Source organism: Ptiloglossa arizonensis, chromosome 8 (assembly GCF_051014685.1).
Source record: "Ptiloglossa arizonensis isolate GNS036 chromosome 8, iyPtiAriz1_principal, whole genome shotgun sequence".
NCBI lineage: Eukaryota > Metazoa > Arthropoda > Insecta > Hymenoptera > Colletidae > Ptiloglossa > Ptiloglossa arizonensis.
The window spans coordinates 16434688-16455832 of record NC_135055.1 but is presented as its reverse complement, the minus strand read 5'-3'; the positions used below and the strand labels follow the sequence as shown (position 1 = coordinate 16455832).

At 43.4% G+C, this 21145-nt stretch overlaps 1 long non-coding RNA gene and 1 pseudogene across 1 annotated transcript in view; one reads left to right on the top strand and one right to left on the bottom strand.

Moving 5' to 3' along the window:
• Positions 1-21145, bottom strand: part of LOC143150590 (uncharacterized) — a 32012-nt gene that overhangs the window by 10617 nt on the left and 250 nt on the right. The window contains exon 2 of the long non-coding RNA XR_012993117.1: positions 20245-20344. This is a non-coding gene — a long non-coding RNA (uncharacterized LOC143150590). The remainder of the gene's footprint in view (positions 1-20244; positions 20345-21145) is intronic.
• Positions 629-2782, top strand: LOC143150327 (mitochondrial pyruvate carrier 1 pseudogene; annotated as a pseudogene).

Here is a 21145-nt window from a genome sequence, read left to right as displayed (position 1 = left end):
CAATTAAAATTATAACAATAGGTGCGACTGGATGCTCCCGTATCGCCTCAATCCTCTCGTTGTAAATATTTATGAAGCTAACAAGAGGGACACCAGAATTCGATCCAAAAATTTTGTATAGTCAAACGGAAGAATGACTTAAGGTCGAGCAACATATTGTAAACTAATCAATTTTCACTTCTTCGAAAAAGTTTACGGTGAGAGATTGTTAACCCTCGCTGTGCAACACTCGGACCTTTTCGAATCCAAAGAGACTCTTGTACTGCTCAAAATACATCGTTAGTACAGGTTTCCTTAGAAACGGGTCTTTTCTGACCCAGAGAGGTTCTTTTTACTATTCAAGATGTACCACTAGCACAGCTTTCCTTAGAAATGAAGAAAGTAATAAAATAATTGTATCTTCGTTCGAAATACTTATGCAAGATAAAGTTACGGGTCCGTTTGGACCCGGGCGTGGTCTCTTCCGTGGTGAACCGCAACGAGGGTTAAGAATCGATTATAATTTTTGTCTAAAATTACACAAAGCATTGTCCGATGTTAATTGTTGATCAATCGGATAATCGAGCCTAATCTCTCGGGACCTTTTCGAAGTAGAAAGAAAAATCGTGCGAGCCCTTCGTCGTGCACAATGGCGAAGAAACCGTCGAAAGGCCTGTTCAACAAAGAAATGAAGAACTATTTGATGAGGTAATCGCTGCTCCGACCACGTCGACGCCGATCGAGAAAAGACGGCGTTAATCCAACCCGGTGTCGTTCGCCAAATACGATGTTTGCATTACACCGAACGAGACCTGGTGGAATAAGGGTAGTGGGGGAGAGGGGAGGGAGGTCTAGGTTACGTCATAAAATCTTTATTACCGACAGGCATCTCCGAAAACGATCCCGTCTCGCGCCTGTAATCTCGGATCCATTTTCTTCCTTTTCCTTTTTTCTTGTTTAGAATCTCCGCAGGAACCGAAGTAACGTTTACGAGACAAAAAAAAAGAAAAATATGGTAAAAAATATTGAAGAATGAGCGAAAATATACACCAATTGCGATAAAAAAAAAGTTTAAAATTCTCGCCACTCGTCGAATCTATCGATCTGCCGGCGGATCGATGATCATTTCAAACTCTATCCCAGGATCCTCTTCGGGGGAACATTTTTTTATTTTCAACCCTTATTTCAAGGACCTCTTCGACGATATTTTTATTTTGCTTAATTTCCAATTTTAATAACCAATTTGCTCGATTCTTCGCTCCCGTTTTGTTCTTTTTTATTCACTATCGGGACGAGAGTGAAACTACTGTGCACAGCTCGTAAGAAGTCACTTGGAAGAAACGAGGGTTTGATCGGTTACAAGGCTATCTTCTTCGATACAAATAAGTCACACAATTGTGAAGATCGGTAAGAATCGTAGAAAAACATGAAAAAAAGAACTACAGGTCTACATAGTCCTCTTGCCGTTTTTTTAAGTGACTTTTTGCGAGTCGCGCCCAGTACATTGGTTTCACCCTTCTCGCGAATTTGACTCGCCAATTTTATTTCGGGACAAAAACGAGAAACTTATGGAAAACCTCTACCGCACTGTTCAAGCACGCACTTCTGGGGCCCAGTGTTCAACTGGATGATACCCGTGGCGACCATAATCGACACGCAAAAGCATCCGAGAATCATTAGCGGCAAAATGACTTTCGGTGAGTTCCCGTAGACACCGGGCGCAACGACAACGCGATCCTTTCGGGGAATTCGTTTCGTCGGTCATATAATAATCACGCATCGCGACGAGAAAAGGGGAACACCACGACGAACAGGGAACACGGGGGGAGGGGGCAAGGGACAGCAGAAAGGGCCCATAAAATAATTGCCGCTCGAGCGCAGCGAATAACCGTTTATTTCTTAATGAGCGACACGTCGTCGTTCTCTCTCGTGGCTGTTACACCCCCCTACACACCCCCGGGGACGAAATGTGTCGCGGTAAAATTGTGAAATTCCCGTGGACCACTTTTTTAACACATCATCGAACGAGATAACCTGTTCCAATTGGAAACGAATTGGTCCGTGAATTTTAAAACGACTTCCCTCTATTTTTTCTTTATTCGATGATATTAGGTTGTTCGGAAAGTCATTTTGTTTTTTTTTTTTTTGGTGAGAATGAAACACGATTTTTTTAGAGCGTATAAACGTTTTATTAAATTACATATTCTCCATTTTGGAAAACGAAATGACTTTCCAAACAACCCCTATTCCTTGATAAGTAATAAGATGAGCGCGAGACCGAGTCACGGATTTAGTCGAGATTTTGTATTCTCGGAGATCGGGTAATTCTTGGTAATTTTTTTTTTTAATAGTACGTAGTGACAGTCTTTGTATTTCTTGTATCATTTTCACGTTTTAAATTAACGTCTTTTTATTGAGTAGAGATATTTTATTTAAAATTCAATATGCAGTTTCAATACGCGTAAAATTTAATAGTAGTTACTGTGTATCGCGTATACGTGAAATGCTACACGGGTACACGCGTTTAAAGCGATGTTATTTACGTACGTTAAATACACGTACGTTAAATACACGCGAGACAGTGATCTCTGGTTACCATTGAAATTGTCCCTTCATTCGATCCGTTCGATTTTCAGCCCTGGCACTCTCCTCGATGGTGTTCATGAGGTTCGCGTGGCGGGTGCAGCCACGGAATTTGTTGCTGTTAGCGTGCCACTTCGTCAACAGCGCCGCTCAGATCACGCAGGGTTACAGGTTTATCGACTACAACTACATCTCGAGGCACGAGCCCGTGGAAGATTAGCGACCCGAAGAAACGTTCGAGTTTTTACCTCTTTTAACCTTTTTTTTTTTATCGATCAGCTTTTTACCTTTTCAATAAAAATTTACGACCACAAGGGAGCATGGAATGCGACACAGAGGAATGCTCGATACACTCCATCCGTCTCTGCGAATTTTTATTTCAGTTTCTTCCAGCAGACGTCTTTCTCTATCTAACGATCGAAGAAACACCGAACATCAAAGGAACCGAAGCGCGCGAAATTTTCGAACGAGAATTTTTTAATTCTACGCAGTGTCGAGGAACCGGAACAGATCTGTTTCGTTTTCGACGAGACGAGAAATATTTTCGGTATCGTTCGAACCGGTTTTAACGGAGAGGAGGGGACAACATTTTTTTTCGAGCGTTTTCAAAATTGGTATTTTATATTAGGAAAATGTTTGTCGCGGACGGAGAAATACGTTTCGCACGATCTTGATCATCAAAAATTGATCGACGAAATTGCACGATTCAAGTGTCTGAGAGAGTACGCGAGCACCCATGTTATTATTCACAGGCAATTAATCGGATACCGAATAGAAAATTTCCAAACCGTTGAATCGAACGTAATCGGTCCACAGTTTGGCCGGTACGTTCACCGGATCTGATCCCATTGGACTTTTTTCTTCGAGGGAAACTAAAAGAAGTTTACCAACTTGTGCCGCTATCCCACCGGAAACAATCGAAAGAGCATCGACAATCCGTGATTGCTCGTTTCAGGAAACGTATCACTGGCAACGAGCATCGCTTTGAACATTTATAACGTAAATAATAAGTTCGTGCATCGTCCCTGATACTGTCTTACAATTTGGTTACATTTTTGGTGTTCAAGGACGTTCGAAGATCACGATTCTTTTATCCGCTGCAAGATTCGATATAAACAAAGATATATATTCTCCTAAAAATGTTAACGACCTTAAAAATTACCTTAAGAAAAATTTTTCTTATACTAAATTTCGTTTTCTCGTGACCGTTCAAATTGTGACCATAAATATTTTTCACGTTGTTAAAAACAAAGTAAATATTTAGCTAGTCTCTTTCCGTACAGAGAGACAGTACAACGATAATCACAATTTTATTTTTAACCACCAAAACAGCGCCTTCTTCCAGAGTTACCGATAATGGCACCTAATTATAGAAGAATCCCAATCTGTCTAATTTTGGCACTCGGCCCCTTTGGTACTTCTACTCGCCAACTGTTGTTGCGTCAACTTTCGATGCCATTCGAAGCATTCCCTCGATCCAGATGTGTCGCGAGTGGTTCTCCAAATCGATTCTCTCTCCAACCTCGACTCAAAGTAACTGCAAAACTGTGCAAACACACACGTAACGGGAGATGCAAGCCGAGCGATTCGAACTAAAAAAAAAAATCACTGCGAACGATTCCACGAACCAGAGATCCCTATTTCGTGTGTATTTAAATATTCAAATACTTCTGATTGCAACAAAATTACAATTACAGCCCAAACACAATGAAATTCAAAAGAACTTCGATAACGTATGACACACTGCTTCGATTGAGATTTGATTCGAATAGACCTAATTATTTTTCATCAATTCTATCTAAAGTATTTTTCAACCGATTACGATCGATTGAAAAATTAATTTTACATAATCTCTTATCGTTAAATTATGCTAGCAATACCCGATCGATAACATTATCCATAACTGTAATAACCAGATTCCACTGTAGCCAAATATACGCGATTAGAGTACAATTACGATTACGATGCAAATACGTTTAAATACACGCGAAATAATACACAAGTAGACATATATTGAAAATAACACGTCTGAAAGTAGAGACACTTTTAATACACGCGTGTTAACACACTTCAAAAACCATGACCTTTACCATAACACCCACCCATCCACCCTCGCCCCCGGTCCCATTTATTTCGTCGTTACTTTTCGCTCGAAGCTTATAATCGCTCGAGCTTATAAATCGCGAGATGCTTTCCCCGTGATTCTCGTGAGAATGTAAAGCGATTTCGCGTCAAATCGGCCAAGATACTCGCGAACCCCTGGCTCTTCTTATTTCTTTTTTTTTTTTTTTCTCCACCGTCCCTCGCGTTCGCGTCCCCCTCCCAACGGACCAAGAGCAGAAAGGGCACCAGTTTATTCGTCACGGTTCCAATTCGAGCGACGAATATATAAGGAGAGCAATAATTTTCCAGGGGTTCGTTTTCTCTCTCCATCCGTCGTGTTTTCCCGCGCGAATACCACCGCCTCGAGGAGGGGCACTCGATCGTGCTGGGGTCATTTTATGGGATCTGGCACGGATCAGAGGCACGAATCTATCCCCGTATTCCGGTTCTTCCCCGGTACGCTAAGCTCCACGGTGTGCCTACGTCCTGTTCTGCTCTTTGCGTTCGTCCTCTCGGGAAAGGGGGTCCCGGCCACGTTACGGGGGGGACGCGAGGTCCGCCCTCGTCGTCGCTGAATAAATATATATGGCCTGATTAGCCCGTGCTCGGCTTCGATCATGCGTTTCTTCCCTTTATCGGTTTCCTTTTGCATCTGGGAGAGACGCACGGTGACGTCACCTGGAGCTTGCGATAAGATTAATGAATGGGGGGGTTTAGGGGGGCGAGACACGAGCACGCAACCGAAAGAAAGCTTCTTTCGAGGGTCTGGACGAAATCCCCTCGAATCGAGTCGAAGAATGGTCGAAACTGACCGTGTGAAGTATTTTTCAGACTGTGATAACGATAACCGATCGATACCGTTATTATACTATCCGGATTATTTTGTATTTAAAAATAATTTTATAACACGTTACTAAAATTACTGTCATCTATTACGGTTACGTTGATCGTAAGAGAGTAACGTAGTGTATGAACGCCACGGGTCGAGAAAGACCCGAGGAATGCACCGGAGTTAACCTTCCACTCGACTATACACGCAAGACTATATATATATTTTTGATAACAATGAACGTTATTGTAATAAATGCTCCCTATATATATAAATACTCTGCAACAATTGTCCCGAGTTTTGTTCACTTTGCAAACGATATAACCGAAGAAAGACTGGAGCATCTATTACAATAACGTTCGTTGTCATCGAAAGTAAAACGATCTAAGGACGCTACGGGTCACTTTCGACCCAAATCGAGCTCAAAGATCGCACGAAACGATCCTTGTTGGAAAACATCGTCCCCCGATCCCCCGTAAGGGGATGGACGGTGGATGGTTTCGCTCGCGAGGGGCCGATTTCCCGGAATCCGTCGCGAAATTTTCGCGGTCACCGTCAGAACGCGGCGCGTCCACGCCGACAAAACGGAGTCGGAGAGGATCGGTGGCGGGACAAGGTCGAGAGGATGAGTCCTTCGGGACTGATTTCACAAACAAATGCCGACGATTGAATCTTGGCATGTCGCAAGATGGATCGCTCTCTTTGAATCACAGATTACCCGCCGCCTTCCTTCCACCTCGTCCTCCGTGGCTCCTACCTACGGCGTCGGCTCTTCCAACTGCCCCCCAATGGCCCCGTTCCCTCCCCCTCCCCCTCCCCCTCCCCCGCCCCCCTCTCCAGGTTTCGTCCCTTTCCTTCTCTTGCTCCACCTTCTCCTCGCGAGGCGCCTCCACCTCCGCGAACAGAAGGAGAGAGGAGACGAACTCCCTTCGAAACTGGCGGCAGCGGCAATTTGCCACATGCCTGGGTAGCTGCCTCCTTTCTCCGTGGAGAGGACTCCGTGTCAACGACAGCCGAAACGGCCGACGATCGCTCGAAACTCACCGAGACCGATCTATCGGCGATCGGACGCGATCACGGGAACTGGTGACGTTCGGGCATTAATCAAGAATCTTGATTCACCGCGTTGCATACCGCGTGGTACAACGGCGCGATGGAAATATTGTAGAAAGCTCGCGAAAGATGGTAACCGGCGGACGGGCACCATTTTTCGGTGGTGTGTGGGGGTGGGACGGGAGACTGGACGCGGAAATCAGGTGCGCGGATACTTGGAAATTCGAATATCGATCTTTAGAGAAACGAAGCTTTTTCGTTCGTATTCCGCGTGGAACAGTGGCGCGATGGAAATAGAAAGTTCGTGAAAGATGGTACCTGGAGGAAGGACACCATTTCTCGATGGTATGTGGGGTATCGTGATCAGAGGGTACGGGGGACAGATTAGACGTGGAAATAAGGTGTGGAGATACTTGGAAATTCGAAAATTTGAAAATTGATATATTTTTAGAATATAATTAGTATTTCTATGGAAATAGAAAGTTTGAGTTCTAAGTACCTGGAGGAAGGACACCACTTTTCGGTGGTATGTAGGGAAATAAGGTGTACGTATCCTTGAAAATTTAGAACGAGTTTCGATCTTTCGAGAAACGAAGCTTTTCGAGACGCGTGCACGCATTTCTGTGGAAATAGAAAGTTCAAGGCTCGGTTCCTAGCGACCAGCGCCATCTTTCGGTAGTATGCAGTATGACACCATTTTACGTAATCGCCGCTTAAAAATTCGGAGCGCTGTGGAAACTTTACTTTTATAAACGTCATCGTTCGCTTACTTCGAAGATCGAAAGATACTCCGACAATGTACAAAAATCGAAGGCTCGATAAAAATTATCTTTACGTATCGCTTAAACACAATTTCGAAATGAAAGTTACAATTCTAACCTAAAATATCGAATAACCCACCGCGTAGTAAATAATTTGAACCGCGTTGTATTCGACGAACCCTAAAAAAAATTCTTACTTAACATTTAATTCTGATTTTCCACTTTCTGAATACTTCTATCTCGAATGCAGTATTCAAATACTGTTCCGCGCGACTTATATCCCGGAAACCATCGTCTCGCGAACGACATCCTGACATTGTTAAGGGTAGGTGGTAGGGTGGTGCTCTTTAATCAAGAGACAAACAATTATTTACGATCTCTTTAATCATAAAGTCTCTTTGCTCGGGACACAAACTGTTCGGATCAACTCGATCGATAAATAAGCAATTAAGCGGAAAGCGTTAACTGATACGTACGATTCGATGGAACGAAGCTCGGCGAAGGATAAAAATTAAAAGAGTTTTCCCGAGACCGGTGAACCGGGAGGGGTGGGGTAAGGGTTAGGAAAATGTGAAATGAACTGTAAAGCGGAATGCACAGACTGTAAAGCTCGTCCCCCCCGCAGAAATCCACGACCTTGCGAGGACGTGGAAAAAAAATTTAAGGGGGCGGAGAGGGGTCGTGCGACCACCCTCCGAGTAGAGTAGAGTCGTGGTGGGGAGGGAGGGGGGCGGAGTTTGTTCCCGGCGACTTCTCGCCCCGGTCGATGATCTTTAAATTAAGTGCACCGACTTATGACGCCCGTGTAAAGTCTTTCGGGGGTGGATTTTCACTCGCGAGCACGGGAGGGGAAAAGGGACTCTTGAAACGCGTGGCGAATGCGGCCTGACGAGCCAACCACCCCTGATGAAATGAATCAAACGCACCCTCGCGATGCAGGACATACATTAGCCCGACACGCCGTACCCAGCCGTTTTCGGAATGCTGACTATACCGCCGAGAATAAGAAAAATAAGAAGGTTTCTTCGGAACCGGGTTGGGGGTGAGGATTGGGAGAAAAAAAAAGATGGAAAAAGTGTCTTGTCGCGGCGGGGAAGAAGGAAACGCATTTTCTTCCGGTGATTGCGAATTTTTTTACGTCCACTACTTTTCCTTCCTTGCGGAGGGGGATGATTTTTGTTTCGCTTTTTTTTTTCCTTTCGTACGGGAAAGAAATTTCGTAGAATTGTTCGGTAGGATCATAGTGAGAGATTCGATCGAAAAGTGGAGTATTTCTGATTATATTTTTTGTACGGACAAATTGTAAATCGTTCCCGTGCAACGAAGTTTTATCGGTCGTAGAAAGACAACCACTGTCGAGGCGGGGTGAAACGTAATGTCTGTTTTGATGTTCGCGCGGTGGGAGAGAAATATCGTTGGATTCGTGAAAAAAGTGCTCGAGTCGCCCCCACCACTTTCCACCCACCTCCCCCGAAAAATAACACGTAACTGGGGCACAACCGTATGATCGTGAAAGCGTCCGGTGTTAAAAAATCATAAGGACACCGTTTTCCCGACCCTCATCCCCAACCTTCAATCGCCTCGAATCGTTTCGGTTCGTTTTTCGAAATCTCCGCCCCGAAAACAAAAATTATGGTACGTTCCGTGAAACGACACGATTCAATGTTATGGTACGTTCCAATTCGATTTCCATTATTTGTTCGACAAATGTATCAAATACTAGACATACTAAAATCTTCTTAGACGAATTAATTTTACGCTAGAATATTTCTACACTACGATTATTTCACGCTCGTATTCTTTTAGACAAAGTCACTTCACGTTAGAATTTTTCCAAGCTACAATCATCTTACGTTACAATTTTTATTACACGAGAATTTTTCAAGCTTGAACTTTACTAGCTTAGATCTTTTTGCAATACACTTTTTTCACACCAGAATTTTTCAAGCTTGAACTTTACTACGTTAGATTTTTTTGCAATACAATTTCTTTACACCAGAACGTTTTTATACCAAAATCTTGTTCGCAAGTTTCAAACCGAGGTCTACAAAACTTGTCAATCTTTGCGAAGCTAACAAAATTTCATTCGGCAAAGAAGCTTACAGAATTCTGTCTCCTGACTGTCTGGAGAATTTATTCCTGTTGGCAGTCAGTGTTTTAAAGCCGAGCTTTACGCAAAAGAAAAAAAAAAGAAAAGGAAAAAAATGGAGATTCACCAGCAGCGAGCACGAAAGTGCAAAAGGTTAAGGGATTCCGACTGGTTCGGGGTAGTTCGTCGCGATGTTTTCGTTCGGGGGGTGCGCCATCGTAGATGGCAACATAATCCTCAATAGAGGGCTGTGACACATGGGAACATGGGGGACATCTTATCTTCATATTACATACACACGACGGTTCTCAACTTGGACTGTCCTGCGTGTTATTTTTCGATAATTTCGCCCGTGTTCCAAGTCATGTTCCACTCGCGCAACGTGTTCACCGAAAAAATATTCTGATTTCTATTTGTTCTTCCCTGGTGCAAAAAAATTGCTTCTGGACGATCGACGAACACTTCAACGACGCGTATCTCCTCGTTAAGAGCACGTTCGTCGCGATGAAAACAAAGTCACCACCCTCGAGGATGGATCGGCTCTGGCTTTAATCTCGAAATGAGAAGTTCTCGCAGCGTGACCGATTCGAGGAGATCGGATATGCCGTTGGGTCCCGTCGATCACAAAATCGGGATTCTATTACTCTAAAAGTGCACGGATGCCGGTAAACAAGCTCGCCGAAAGGGAGATATCACGTGGATCGCGCGCACCAACACGTGGACACGGGGGTACACGTACGGAACGTTTTCGGTGACCATAGGATGGTTTATGACCCGTAACCTTCCTACCGATACCCCACCCCGCCTGGAGAACCACCCCTCGGACAAAGTAACGCAACTCCAACCCCCTCCTCTCTAAAGTCGATCCAATATATTAGGGTTAGCTTCCGCGGGAAGAAACTATCGATGCCTGTATCCTGGATCGACGTCCTCGTGGAACACTCGGATTGGCGCGAAAGAAACGCAACGGATCGCGGTGAAGGTGTTCCAGTGGAGAACAATCAGGGGGAATAGTTTAAGTACTTTTTGGAATGAAATTGGTTTTTCACAAAACACTAATTGAATCGGAATATTTGTAATATTATATATTTATAATTGTACGTAGTGTGTAGGCTTATATTTGTGAAGCACCACTCTTTGTAATATTATATATTTATAATTGTACGAAGTGTGTAGGCTTATATTTGTGAAGCACCACTCTTTCTAATATTATATATTTATAATTGTACGTATTGTGTAGGCTTATATTTGTGAAGCACCACTCTTTGTAATATTATATATCTACAATTGCACACAGTGTGTAGGCTTATACGTGCGAAGCACCATCCTTTATAATATTCTACACTTAGAATTGTACACGGTACGTGGATTAATATTTACGGTGATATCGAAATCTTGAAAATTGTGAAAATGGTATCGCTTCGGTATAAATTTGACAAAGGAAACCATTCCGGTCACGGAATATTCTACTTCGTGAGTCAGAGAGGGCTACTCGGTTAAACATGTTCCTTCCTTTGTATAATTCAAGATTCATTTTGAACCCGAATACGAACGAAGGGACGATATTATCCTCCGAGACCGAATCGAAGAACGTAAACGATCGTCGCTCGAAGCGCGTAAAACGCTTTTATGCACCGTGAATTTCACAGTGAAACGACTCGTAAGAAAGAAATTAGGATGGCCGAAGGGAGGCGATAACGCACGGCCCTTCCCTTTCCTCGGCATCCAGTTTCCCCGGTATTCAGGGTTTTCACGTATTCTACGGATTGGTCGGGGCCAAGGGGTTTCGGTTCGCCCGTCCAGACGCTTGGGTTGGCAACTTTGAAGGATATTTTTTATTCATGTGACGTGTTTGAGGGCGCGGAAAAAACACATTCTCCCGATCCGAAGCCAAGATCGAACTGGGGAGCCGTACGTATGTCCTTCCATCCCGCAAAACCTTCAATTTTAAAATTCCCTTCGGCCTAGGCACATATATATATATATATATGTATACATATTCCTCCGTCTTTCCATCTCGATTTCCCCGATCTCTGCTGAGAATTTTGATGAATTAAAAATCTTCAACTTTCCCACAATCTTGCACTATTCTTACTCCAAAAATAGAAAATTCAAAATAAATATCCTTCCTGTGGAAAAACATCGGTTTCGAGAAAAGTTCGAATCGAATTGCAAATTTACAAAAACTCGAGATGGTGCGCGAAGAAACGCGAAATTCAAAATAAATTCACCCCGAATATCGGAGCAGAGTATCAGTTTCGAGGAATGTTTGGATTTCGATTTGCAAATTTATCAAAATTCGGAGACACTCGAAGGAACACAACATTTAAAATAAATCCAGTCACGATCCTTCAAACTTGTAAAACTTTGTCAAATTCGAACGCTCGTTATCGTACCATTGGTGGAGAACAAAGATTTCTAAAGTTTCGTAAAAGGTGCGCGAGATATTTCGAAATGTCGAAATGGCGGAAACGGAAGTGCTCGAATTCTCCGTTTTTGGGGCCCTCGTGGTGTCGCGTCGTTTTCCGCAGGTGCTCCATCAAGTTCCGAGGAGAAAAAGCTCTCCTACTAATTGGCCGCTCAAAATCGAAGGGAAAGAAGATCCAGGAAAGTTGCGAGACGCGGCTGGTCCCGCGGGATATCAACGAAATTCTACGGATCGGGGGCCCTTTCAAATATTTAACAGCAATATCCAATTTCGCCTTGTATATCCCTACGTTCTCTCGTCGTTGATTCGTCGACCCCATCATTCTACTAAAAGCTGTTTCTGATCGCTACGAATATATTACGAAACCATTGGCAATTCGTTCACAAGAATCAGAACCAGAAATCTCGAAGATCGCGTAATCACGATGTGTAAAATCAATTCGAAGGAGAATTAAACTTTACGGTTTGATAAATTCCTTAACCCACGCGATTAGAAAATACCGGAAGTGTGGTAGTATCGAACAAGTCGGGGTTATTTTACGTGAAAGAATAAATCGAAAATGAGAAATAAATTTTATCGAAGTAAACACCTTCGTTTTCGAGAAAATCGATTTGGAAAATGAATTGAAAAGTAAATCGAAAGTGAATCTAAGACTGTTGCAAACCTATCGAAAAACTTGTACGAATATTCTCCCATTTGATATTTTATATTGGAAGAAAAGTAAGTAACTACTACAGGTAGACCCGTCGAAATGAAATATTTAATAGATTGCGTTACCTTTGCGTTAGAAAGAAAATCGAAATTTGTTTTAGGTATATAAAAGGACAGTTTGTATCCTTAGAAATAATATAAAACAGGTCACATTGAAAAGACCGTATTATCCGCAAAAGTATGACCTCCTCTTTACGAAAAATACTGGGTGTCCTAATTCTTATGGACAGGGGCGTACATCTCTTCTATTGCTCCTGCTTGTGTTTACAAACGTAATATAGTTACGATGAAATTTTTCTACCTTGTAGAGAAATTCTATCGACTTCTCCCTCCCCTGAGTTTCGATAAATTGTGTCAAAAGTCAAAACTTCGATGGAAACAAAACGATAGACTTCACACTTCGAAACAAGAGATAAGAATTTTTCTTACGAAATTTTTCTATCTTGTGGAAAAATTCTATCGACTTCTTTTTTTTTCCAGAGCTTCGATAAATCGAATAAAAAGTCAAAACTTCGATAGAAACGAAGCGACAAGCCCCCAAAATTAACAAAAGACCCTTCGAGAAGAGATAGCAATTTTTCCTAGGAAATATTTCTATCTCGCGGACAAATTCCATCGACTTCTATTTTTTTCGCGGAGTTTCGATAAATCGAGTCGAAAGTCGAAACTTCATCGTTCCACGACTACCTTGTTTTACACGGTGGCTGTACGGACAGATTGATGGAAGTGCACGGAAACACGAGGATACCAATGACGAGACGCATTATGGCTCGTCGGTTTACGAAGGACAAGCCTACCGAGCTGCTCCGTTCGGAGCCGGAGTCCAGATGGAACTTCTAAATGGATAAGATGTAAGAGTTAACACTCCGAGCGAAAGGAAGAATTAGGTGTCTGATGTATGAGACGCCGTCATCCGGTCTCGTTCTTCCGGCGAGGCATGCCCGCCGTAAATGAAAGAGACATTCTCCTAGCATCGGTTTGGTAAACACGATTAATCTTACCAGCCAACCGCCCAACGTCCAGGCGGGTAGTAGGTAAAGCTGAATTTCTCTGCAATTACCGCAACGCCCGCGCGTTGCGAACGTTCCGTTTCTTTGGCAGTTCTGTTTCACAGTAACGCCAATTTCATTCGGCCCAAAGGAAACGCCACGGACGTGCCGCGTACTCGTGAAAAGCGATCCGCGAAAAGATTAAATTCAATTTATGAATTATATATATTATCGTTATATATTATTTATCAATGAAAATCAATGCTCGCGTTAAAACAAAGATATCCCGATCTGACAAGGTTCGATGCACGGTGCGGACAATTTGAAAGGAAAACACTTAACTCCGTATCTCTCGTTATTTACGATTGGATGAAAAACTTGGAAAGAAAGTTGCACGAAGAACAGCGTGCAACCGTTATTATTTATTATTACTCGTCCAAGGTCTTTTCGCGAAAATTACATCGATATTTCCTTGAACCGTTCTTCTTTTCGAGATCCTCGTAATGGATAAAAAAGAAAAAAAGGAATTCAATAACCTCGTACCGCGATAATTAGCGTTTGCCTTTTTATCGAGACACGAAGGTCACCTTGAACTTTTCGATGCGAAGAGAAAATACCGAACGTCGAATTTACAAAATTATTAACCACGGTACAAGTATTGCGCAAGACCATCCTTGTCGAGGGATTAAGTAAAATTTCGCGATTAATATTCCTGGCGCACGACCGTCGAAGCTGCTCGGTGGTCTCCTCCACCCCCTTCTGATCGTCCCCCGCCGCTCCCTCTCCTGCCCGATTCCCATTATCCTTCGTCACGAAGAAAAGTCATCGTATCTCTTTTTCAGCCCGCGCCAACTTTGCAGATTCGATCTCGCGATGCCGACGAGCGAACGTTCGTTGAAGTTCCCTCGACCAGGGGGCGGTGGATGGGTCAGGGGGAGGAAAGGGGGACGTTAGATGGCAGGGTGATGCATGTCCCGTGTACCAAAGGGGTGGATAGAGGGTACGGGGGGGATGGACCCCAGACGAACGAAGCGGGGTTGAGAACGTGATCCCGTGACTGATCCGTGAAAGCGTGAAAGGGTTTCCACTCCTTTTTCCACCCCTTTATCCACTCTACGAGAACACGGAGGGGGTTGTCGCGAGGCGACGATCAATCACTCTATACCACCCGTGCCACCGATGCACCCCTTTCCTGCCCGACTAACGTTGCTCTTCGCCTATCCTACCCCTTTGCCACGACCGAAACCCCCCTCCCCCAACCCTCTCAGTCCGCCCGATCCCTCTCTGACCATCACGGTATTCACATAAAGGCTTCTCCACCGATACGACCAAACGAACATCTCCCACCTCTTCCGCAAACACACCATCGCCACCATCCCCCCTAGCCCCAGCACCATCGCGCCAACCCTTCTACCGCGTGATCTGTCTACATCACGAGGTCGTTGGTTAACGTTTGCTTCGATCGGTTTTTGCTTTCACCGTCGAGGAGTAGGGGGGGAAGTTCGTAAACGACGCAATAGTTTACGACGACGTGGATACGTTCGAGTTTCACGGTAGCCGAGAAAACGGGGGGTGGGTGGCCAGGATATCGATTTCGTTCGAGGATCGGATGAATTTTTAACCACGGAACCCCTCTGTTCACCTAACCCCGTACGTCCGATAACAAGATTCAAACGAACCGGACGATTTCCCGGTACACGTGTTCTCGAACGTGATAGACGTGGAGTGGGACTCGGGACGCTAAAAATACATCAAAAATAAAAATATAATTCCTCTAGTAGCGGGGGAAAGATGAAACGCGACGAACGTCGTAATTGTTACGAAGAAACGAACAAACGTGTGTCGCGAGAATGTTCGATCCGAGCGGACAACCCGGGGGTCCGGTGGTTTCTTCAAGGTGGTGCTAATGGGTGGCTGGTCCCGGAGACGAAACGGTGAACACTACCGGGGGCAGTGAGAGAGGGGGGAGAAAGAAAAAGACGGGAAGAGGAAAGGCGAACAACGATCGAGGACCGTAGACAAATGGCCGCGCAGTGGAAATCGTGGGCCAAGCAGAAGAGATACGCGCGTCCGATGCCGCTTTTACGGTCCGTGTCCGTGTCCGTGTCGGGGGATACTAAAAGTAATGTATTCATGAGATAATTATTTCTTGCATTCATTACGGGGGGCTGTAAAGTTTTTATTGGCCGGTTGGTGGGGGGAGAGCGAGACCGAGGGATGGGGAGGGGGAACGGGGCCTCGTGGCTCGCGGAGGCACCCTTACAAAGTAAAGGAGACGACTCGAGTCCCCTCCCCTCCGTGCGACTCGTTTCTCGGTCGGCCTCCCCCTCGTTGTGTCTCGCTCTATCCCCTTCGTTTACGACACACTTAAAGACAGTCCTCGGACCTTGGATCACGCGGTCGTATCGATAACCAAGGGGCTACCCGACGGCCCGCCGCGATATCTCGAATGCTAAAAGCATTCTTGAATAATATTTAACGACCGGCCCAGGGAAATTTCAAACCTTCCCTTCCCCTCCCACCCATCCACGCCCTCTCCGCGTGACCCACAGGAACGCTCGAAAGGGACCAACCCGACCCCGATCACTGCGTGGAAGCTCTCTTCCTCGAATCTTTGTTTCGTAGGGTATCGTAGAGGGGGAAAGGGGTGGGAGATTTTCGATACAAAGATTGAAGTAACCCCTCAAACCACGGAATATCGAAACGGGGGAAAGAAAACACTACTTAATTTCTTTATCTGTCAACAATTCCTCGATTCGTTTACAAGATATTGGGTTGTTTGGAAAGTGATTTCGTTTTCCAAAATGGAGAATATATGATTTCATAAAATGTTTATACACACTAAAAAGATTGTGTTTCATTTTCACAAAAAAAAAAACGAAATGATTTTCCGAACAACCTAATAGATAAAAAAAGGTGGATCTCGATAAAATGTTGCGATCTCGATAACAGTGCAGAGTGTGCAACGTATTTTTCAATCAAGCGACAAGGTAGTTGTGTAATATCGAGTCTAGCTCGACATTAGTTAGTAAAAAGTATTATGTCCAGCCACGTGAACGAAGGGAACGGTTTTCACTAATTCCGAAAATTCTGTTACGTAACGATAGATGTATTAAGGATCTCCTATATATTTAAAAATAATATTTGATTTGACTGTCATTGGACTTCGATAAATTTGGGTTGTTCGGAAAGTCGTTTCGATTTTTTTTTTTTTTTTTGGTGAAAACGAAACACGATCATTTTAGAGCGTATAAACGTTTTGATTAAATTATACATTCTCCATTTTGGAAAACGAAATGACTTCCCGAACAACCCAATGTAATGTGTAATGTCTGATGGAGCTTTCTTTTCGATGAAAGTAATTTTTGTAAATGAAAGTAACGTATGTTCTCTGTGTATTTAAATTTTCTTATTATTGTATATGCTTCAGAAAGACAGTTACGAACTGCAGCGTATGTACAAGGTATACTCTAATCTAGCGGAATCTGTTGCAGTGTTGAGTCAGTATCGCGAATCGCTATTTTCACACGCCTTTCTACCAACGTGTGCAAAGCTTCGGAGGAAAAAAGGAGAATGGCGGAGGGAAAGAGGGTGACAGGGTTGTCCCAGAAGGACGAAGACGCCGACGGAATATCAACGACGACGTTCAGCGTCCAGGACAAAGGGCGTTATTCCTTCCGGTACCGCTCCCGGAAAGGGGAAGATACATCAACTCCTGTGTCATATAAAAATGTGTTTATGCGCTGCACACGAGGAATGAAAAACACTGGAGAACCGGGAGGAGTATCCCGGAGGCTGCCGAAAGGCAAACAGCTCCGACGAATTTCTCACCCGTTCTTCTCGATAAGGTCTGGAAAGGTATCCGAAAGACGTGGACGAACGAAACAACCACGATTTCAACTTTCATTTTTAACCCTTTTCACTCGAGAAGCGATTCTCAATCGCCACTTAATTGTAACTTTCTCCAATTCGGAAAACCATCGCGGTTTGGAATTGAAATTGAAATTGGATTACTCCTTTCTTGTAAGATGTAAACATATGTATATATGTTGAATGTTGAAATGAAAATGTTCCGTTTTAAATTAATTACACGATTCGAAGGATTTCGTCGAGGTGGTAGTTTCCGGTAGCAGAAAAGCTTCGAGTGCAAAGAGTCAAACAGAGAGAGAAACCATTGCAAAAGATCGAAAGCTGAATATGAAAATAAATTACCGTCCTTAACACCTGGTAAACGGAACACTTGCCTTGGATTTATCGATCCATAGTTATTGCAAGGACCTGCACTTATCGTTCCGGATTTTATAATTAGCATTTGTAAATTAAAATCAAACACCCTGTACACAGTTCCAGGTATCGACGATCAACTTTTGTTTGCTACGATGTCTACGTTGCGAACAGCAAACGATGACACAACGTTTAAAGAAAGATGTAAAGAAGCACCGTGCAAAGAAAAATCGTGGGACGAAGTATCGAAAGAAGTTTCTCTGGTGAAACAAAAAAAAAAAACGCCCGAAAAATCGTACCGCGAACGTACGATTCTCTGAATTCGAGAATCGACACCCAGACCTAACCCAGACCTAAAAGATCACGGAAAATCCAACGACTCGACCCGATGGGGGCTGAGCGGAGGAGGAAAAGGATGCCACGAGGGTGGCGCGCGGAAGAATGGAGTCGACGGGGCGAAAATCATGAAGACCGGAACCGGAAACGAACCTCATCGTTATACACCGCCGTAATGTCACTTCCGAACGGATCACGGGGTTGCTGGAAATGTTCATTCCGCGGAAGGTGTACCTTCGGGCTGCGAACGAAGGTCGAGATCAACGCACGAGGGAGAACGAGATGAAAAATGTAGAGGTCGGTAAGTAACATTTAGATAAATCGATCGCGTTTAAATCGAAACACGACGTTACACCGGAGGCCTGTGAACCGATCGGAAAAATTATCGTGCCCTTCGAACATTTTTTCGTGACGATTCGCGCGACTCGAAACAGGGACGTCGATTCTCGTCGATGAAATCGGACACGTATCGGAAATTAGGGAATTAACCCATTTGCGATCGTATTAATATTTGAACATGGGTGTCGTACTGGTTGGAACTAATTTCCCTTGAAAAAGCAGCGATACGTAACATTCAAAATTATGAAGGATAAAGAAGATTTATTCATTCTTTTGTGAACTTTAGAAAGTAGTGATACATAACATTTATGATTATAAAGGATAAAGAAGATTTATCAATTGTTTGAAAAGTGATTTCGTTTTCCAAAATGGAGAATATACAATTCAATGAAATATTTACACACTCTAAAAGAATCGTGTTTCGTTTTCACCAAAAAAAAAAAAAACGAGATGACTTTCCGAATAACCCGATACATAGTTGAACGAAGTATAAGATTAGAGTACGGCTTCTTGCTATGGTGGCCGAGAGCCTACGCACGACCGTGAAGGGTTAATTTGCAAAAGAATCGACCGTGGAGATACCGATGGAAAGAATCGAGCTCCGTGTGTCAAAAAAAAAGATCGATCTTTCGAAAAATCCGATTCGAAAGATCCACGGTTCGAAGATCTCGTAGAGTTTCGAGGGAGTCTGAGAAACACGGACGAAGCGCGCTAAGAATCCTTCCTCGTCCGTAGGGACGAACGGGGGGGTGGTAAAAAGCCCGGGGGAAGGGAGCAGAAGAACGATCGATGCAAAGGGGGGCAGAGACGTCAGGATTTGGGATTTTCGCACGTGTTTCCAGCCCCGTCCACGCGATTCCCGTAATCCCGAGTGGCCGTTCACCCCATCCCGGTCGGAGGCCCGCACTCGAGATTTCTTTCTTTTCTCCCCGTATAAAAAGAAACGGAATTGAAATCGGCTTTTCGAAATTGCGCGCCGACCCCGAGACACTGTGTCTCTCTTTACCCCTATCTCGCTCTGTTTCTCTCTCTCTCTCTCTCTCTCTCTCTCTCTCTCTCTCTCTCTCTCTCTCTCTCTCTCTCTCTCTCTCTCTCTCTCTCTCTTTTTCCCTCCCTCCCTGGAGAAGGAAATGCAAACACGGCTTTGCTGAACACGCAACTCGATCGGGAAAACGGGAAAGAAGGCCCTCCATCGCGCACGATATATTGTGGATTTACAAGGGCACGAGAGGGAGGCAATATATACAGGGTGTAGAAAACGATCAGGACCTAACCTTGTACCAGGTATTGCCGAGACGAGGTACATCGGTCCGTTTTACGAATGGCCAATACACGAACCTTCCGTTGCGTGAAGATTCTGTTACGTAACGAGAGACGTGTTGAGGATCTCCTACTATATATATTTAAAAATAATATTTGATTCGACTGTCGTTCGAGTTCGACGAATTTGGATTGTTCGGAAAGTCGTTTCTTTTTTTTGTTTTTGGTGAAAACGAAACACGATTTTTTCAGAGTGTGTAAACCTTTTGTTAAATTATATATTCTCGGTTTTGGAAAACGATACGACTTCCCGAACAACCCGATACAAACGGTGTATCACTTTACGAAAACGTGCAAAGTGTTTATTCCCTTCTGTAAGAATCTATTCACGATGATTCGGTGTGGGAGTTGACGTAATACGTGTAACGGTACGTGTTGTAATATCGTCATTGCTTTAAACAACGATCAAGTTGTAAACAGTGAAGATGATACGTAATACGTTTCGTTGTATCAAAGAAATTAGGTGACTTAATATGTAAACGAACTTGGAACAAATATACCTATAGTTGTGTACCATTTTTCTTCCATTTAGGCTCGTTGAATAAACCGATAAAGTTCGACGCCTTGAACCTGGAACGCTCTGGACTTGGAAAGAATAACCTTGAGAGAGAAACAATATAAATCATAACATTCTTGGTTTTAACCCTTATCGACATTATACAATTACCTTACTACTTAATATAAATGAAAAATATCTATAATATGAATATTATACGAAAAATATAATTTTTTGTCTATTTTGTAAATTAATTGAGGGGTTGTTGATAGGTGAAGAAACGAATTAAGGAGTGCATAGGGTTAAAGTCCAACAAACCTATGTTGACACATTTTTCTGTATCGGCAAAAATAACGAAAATATTAAGCTATGCGATATATTCGAAACACCCTGTATGTATCGTTGCCCTCAGAATTTCCACCCTTGGACGCGAATCCAAAGCAAACCAGCGGACAGCGGTCTCTTTGAACTCAGACCATCCCTTTAACCCGATGCATTACTAGAGTAAACCTTGGGCGAGGGCAATTTAAACGGACAATTTTCGAGGGAGGAATCGTTTCGCGAACACATCGTGTCGGCCCTAATCGCCACGAGTGATCGAATAAGCGATTCGAGCATTAGAGTTCTTCTACATTTACATAGTGTATTTTCTTTTTTCTGTTGCCGCGTTAGAATAAACACCCTGTAAATCATAGATATATTAAGTCATAAATTTTGATGGATAAAAAAAGTTTGATAAAAATTCAATAAATTTAATTGTCCGTTTCACCGAAATAATGAAAAATTCGATATTTCACCATTTGGTACTATTTTATAAAGATACGCAATGTTTTAACCGGCACTGAGACGAAATTCAACGATCTATAACGACATAACCTTCAAATATCTTTTGAAATACTTTTGTG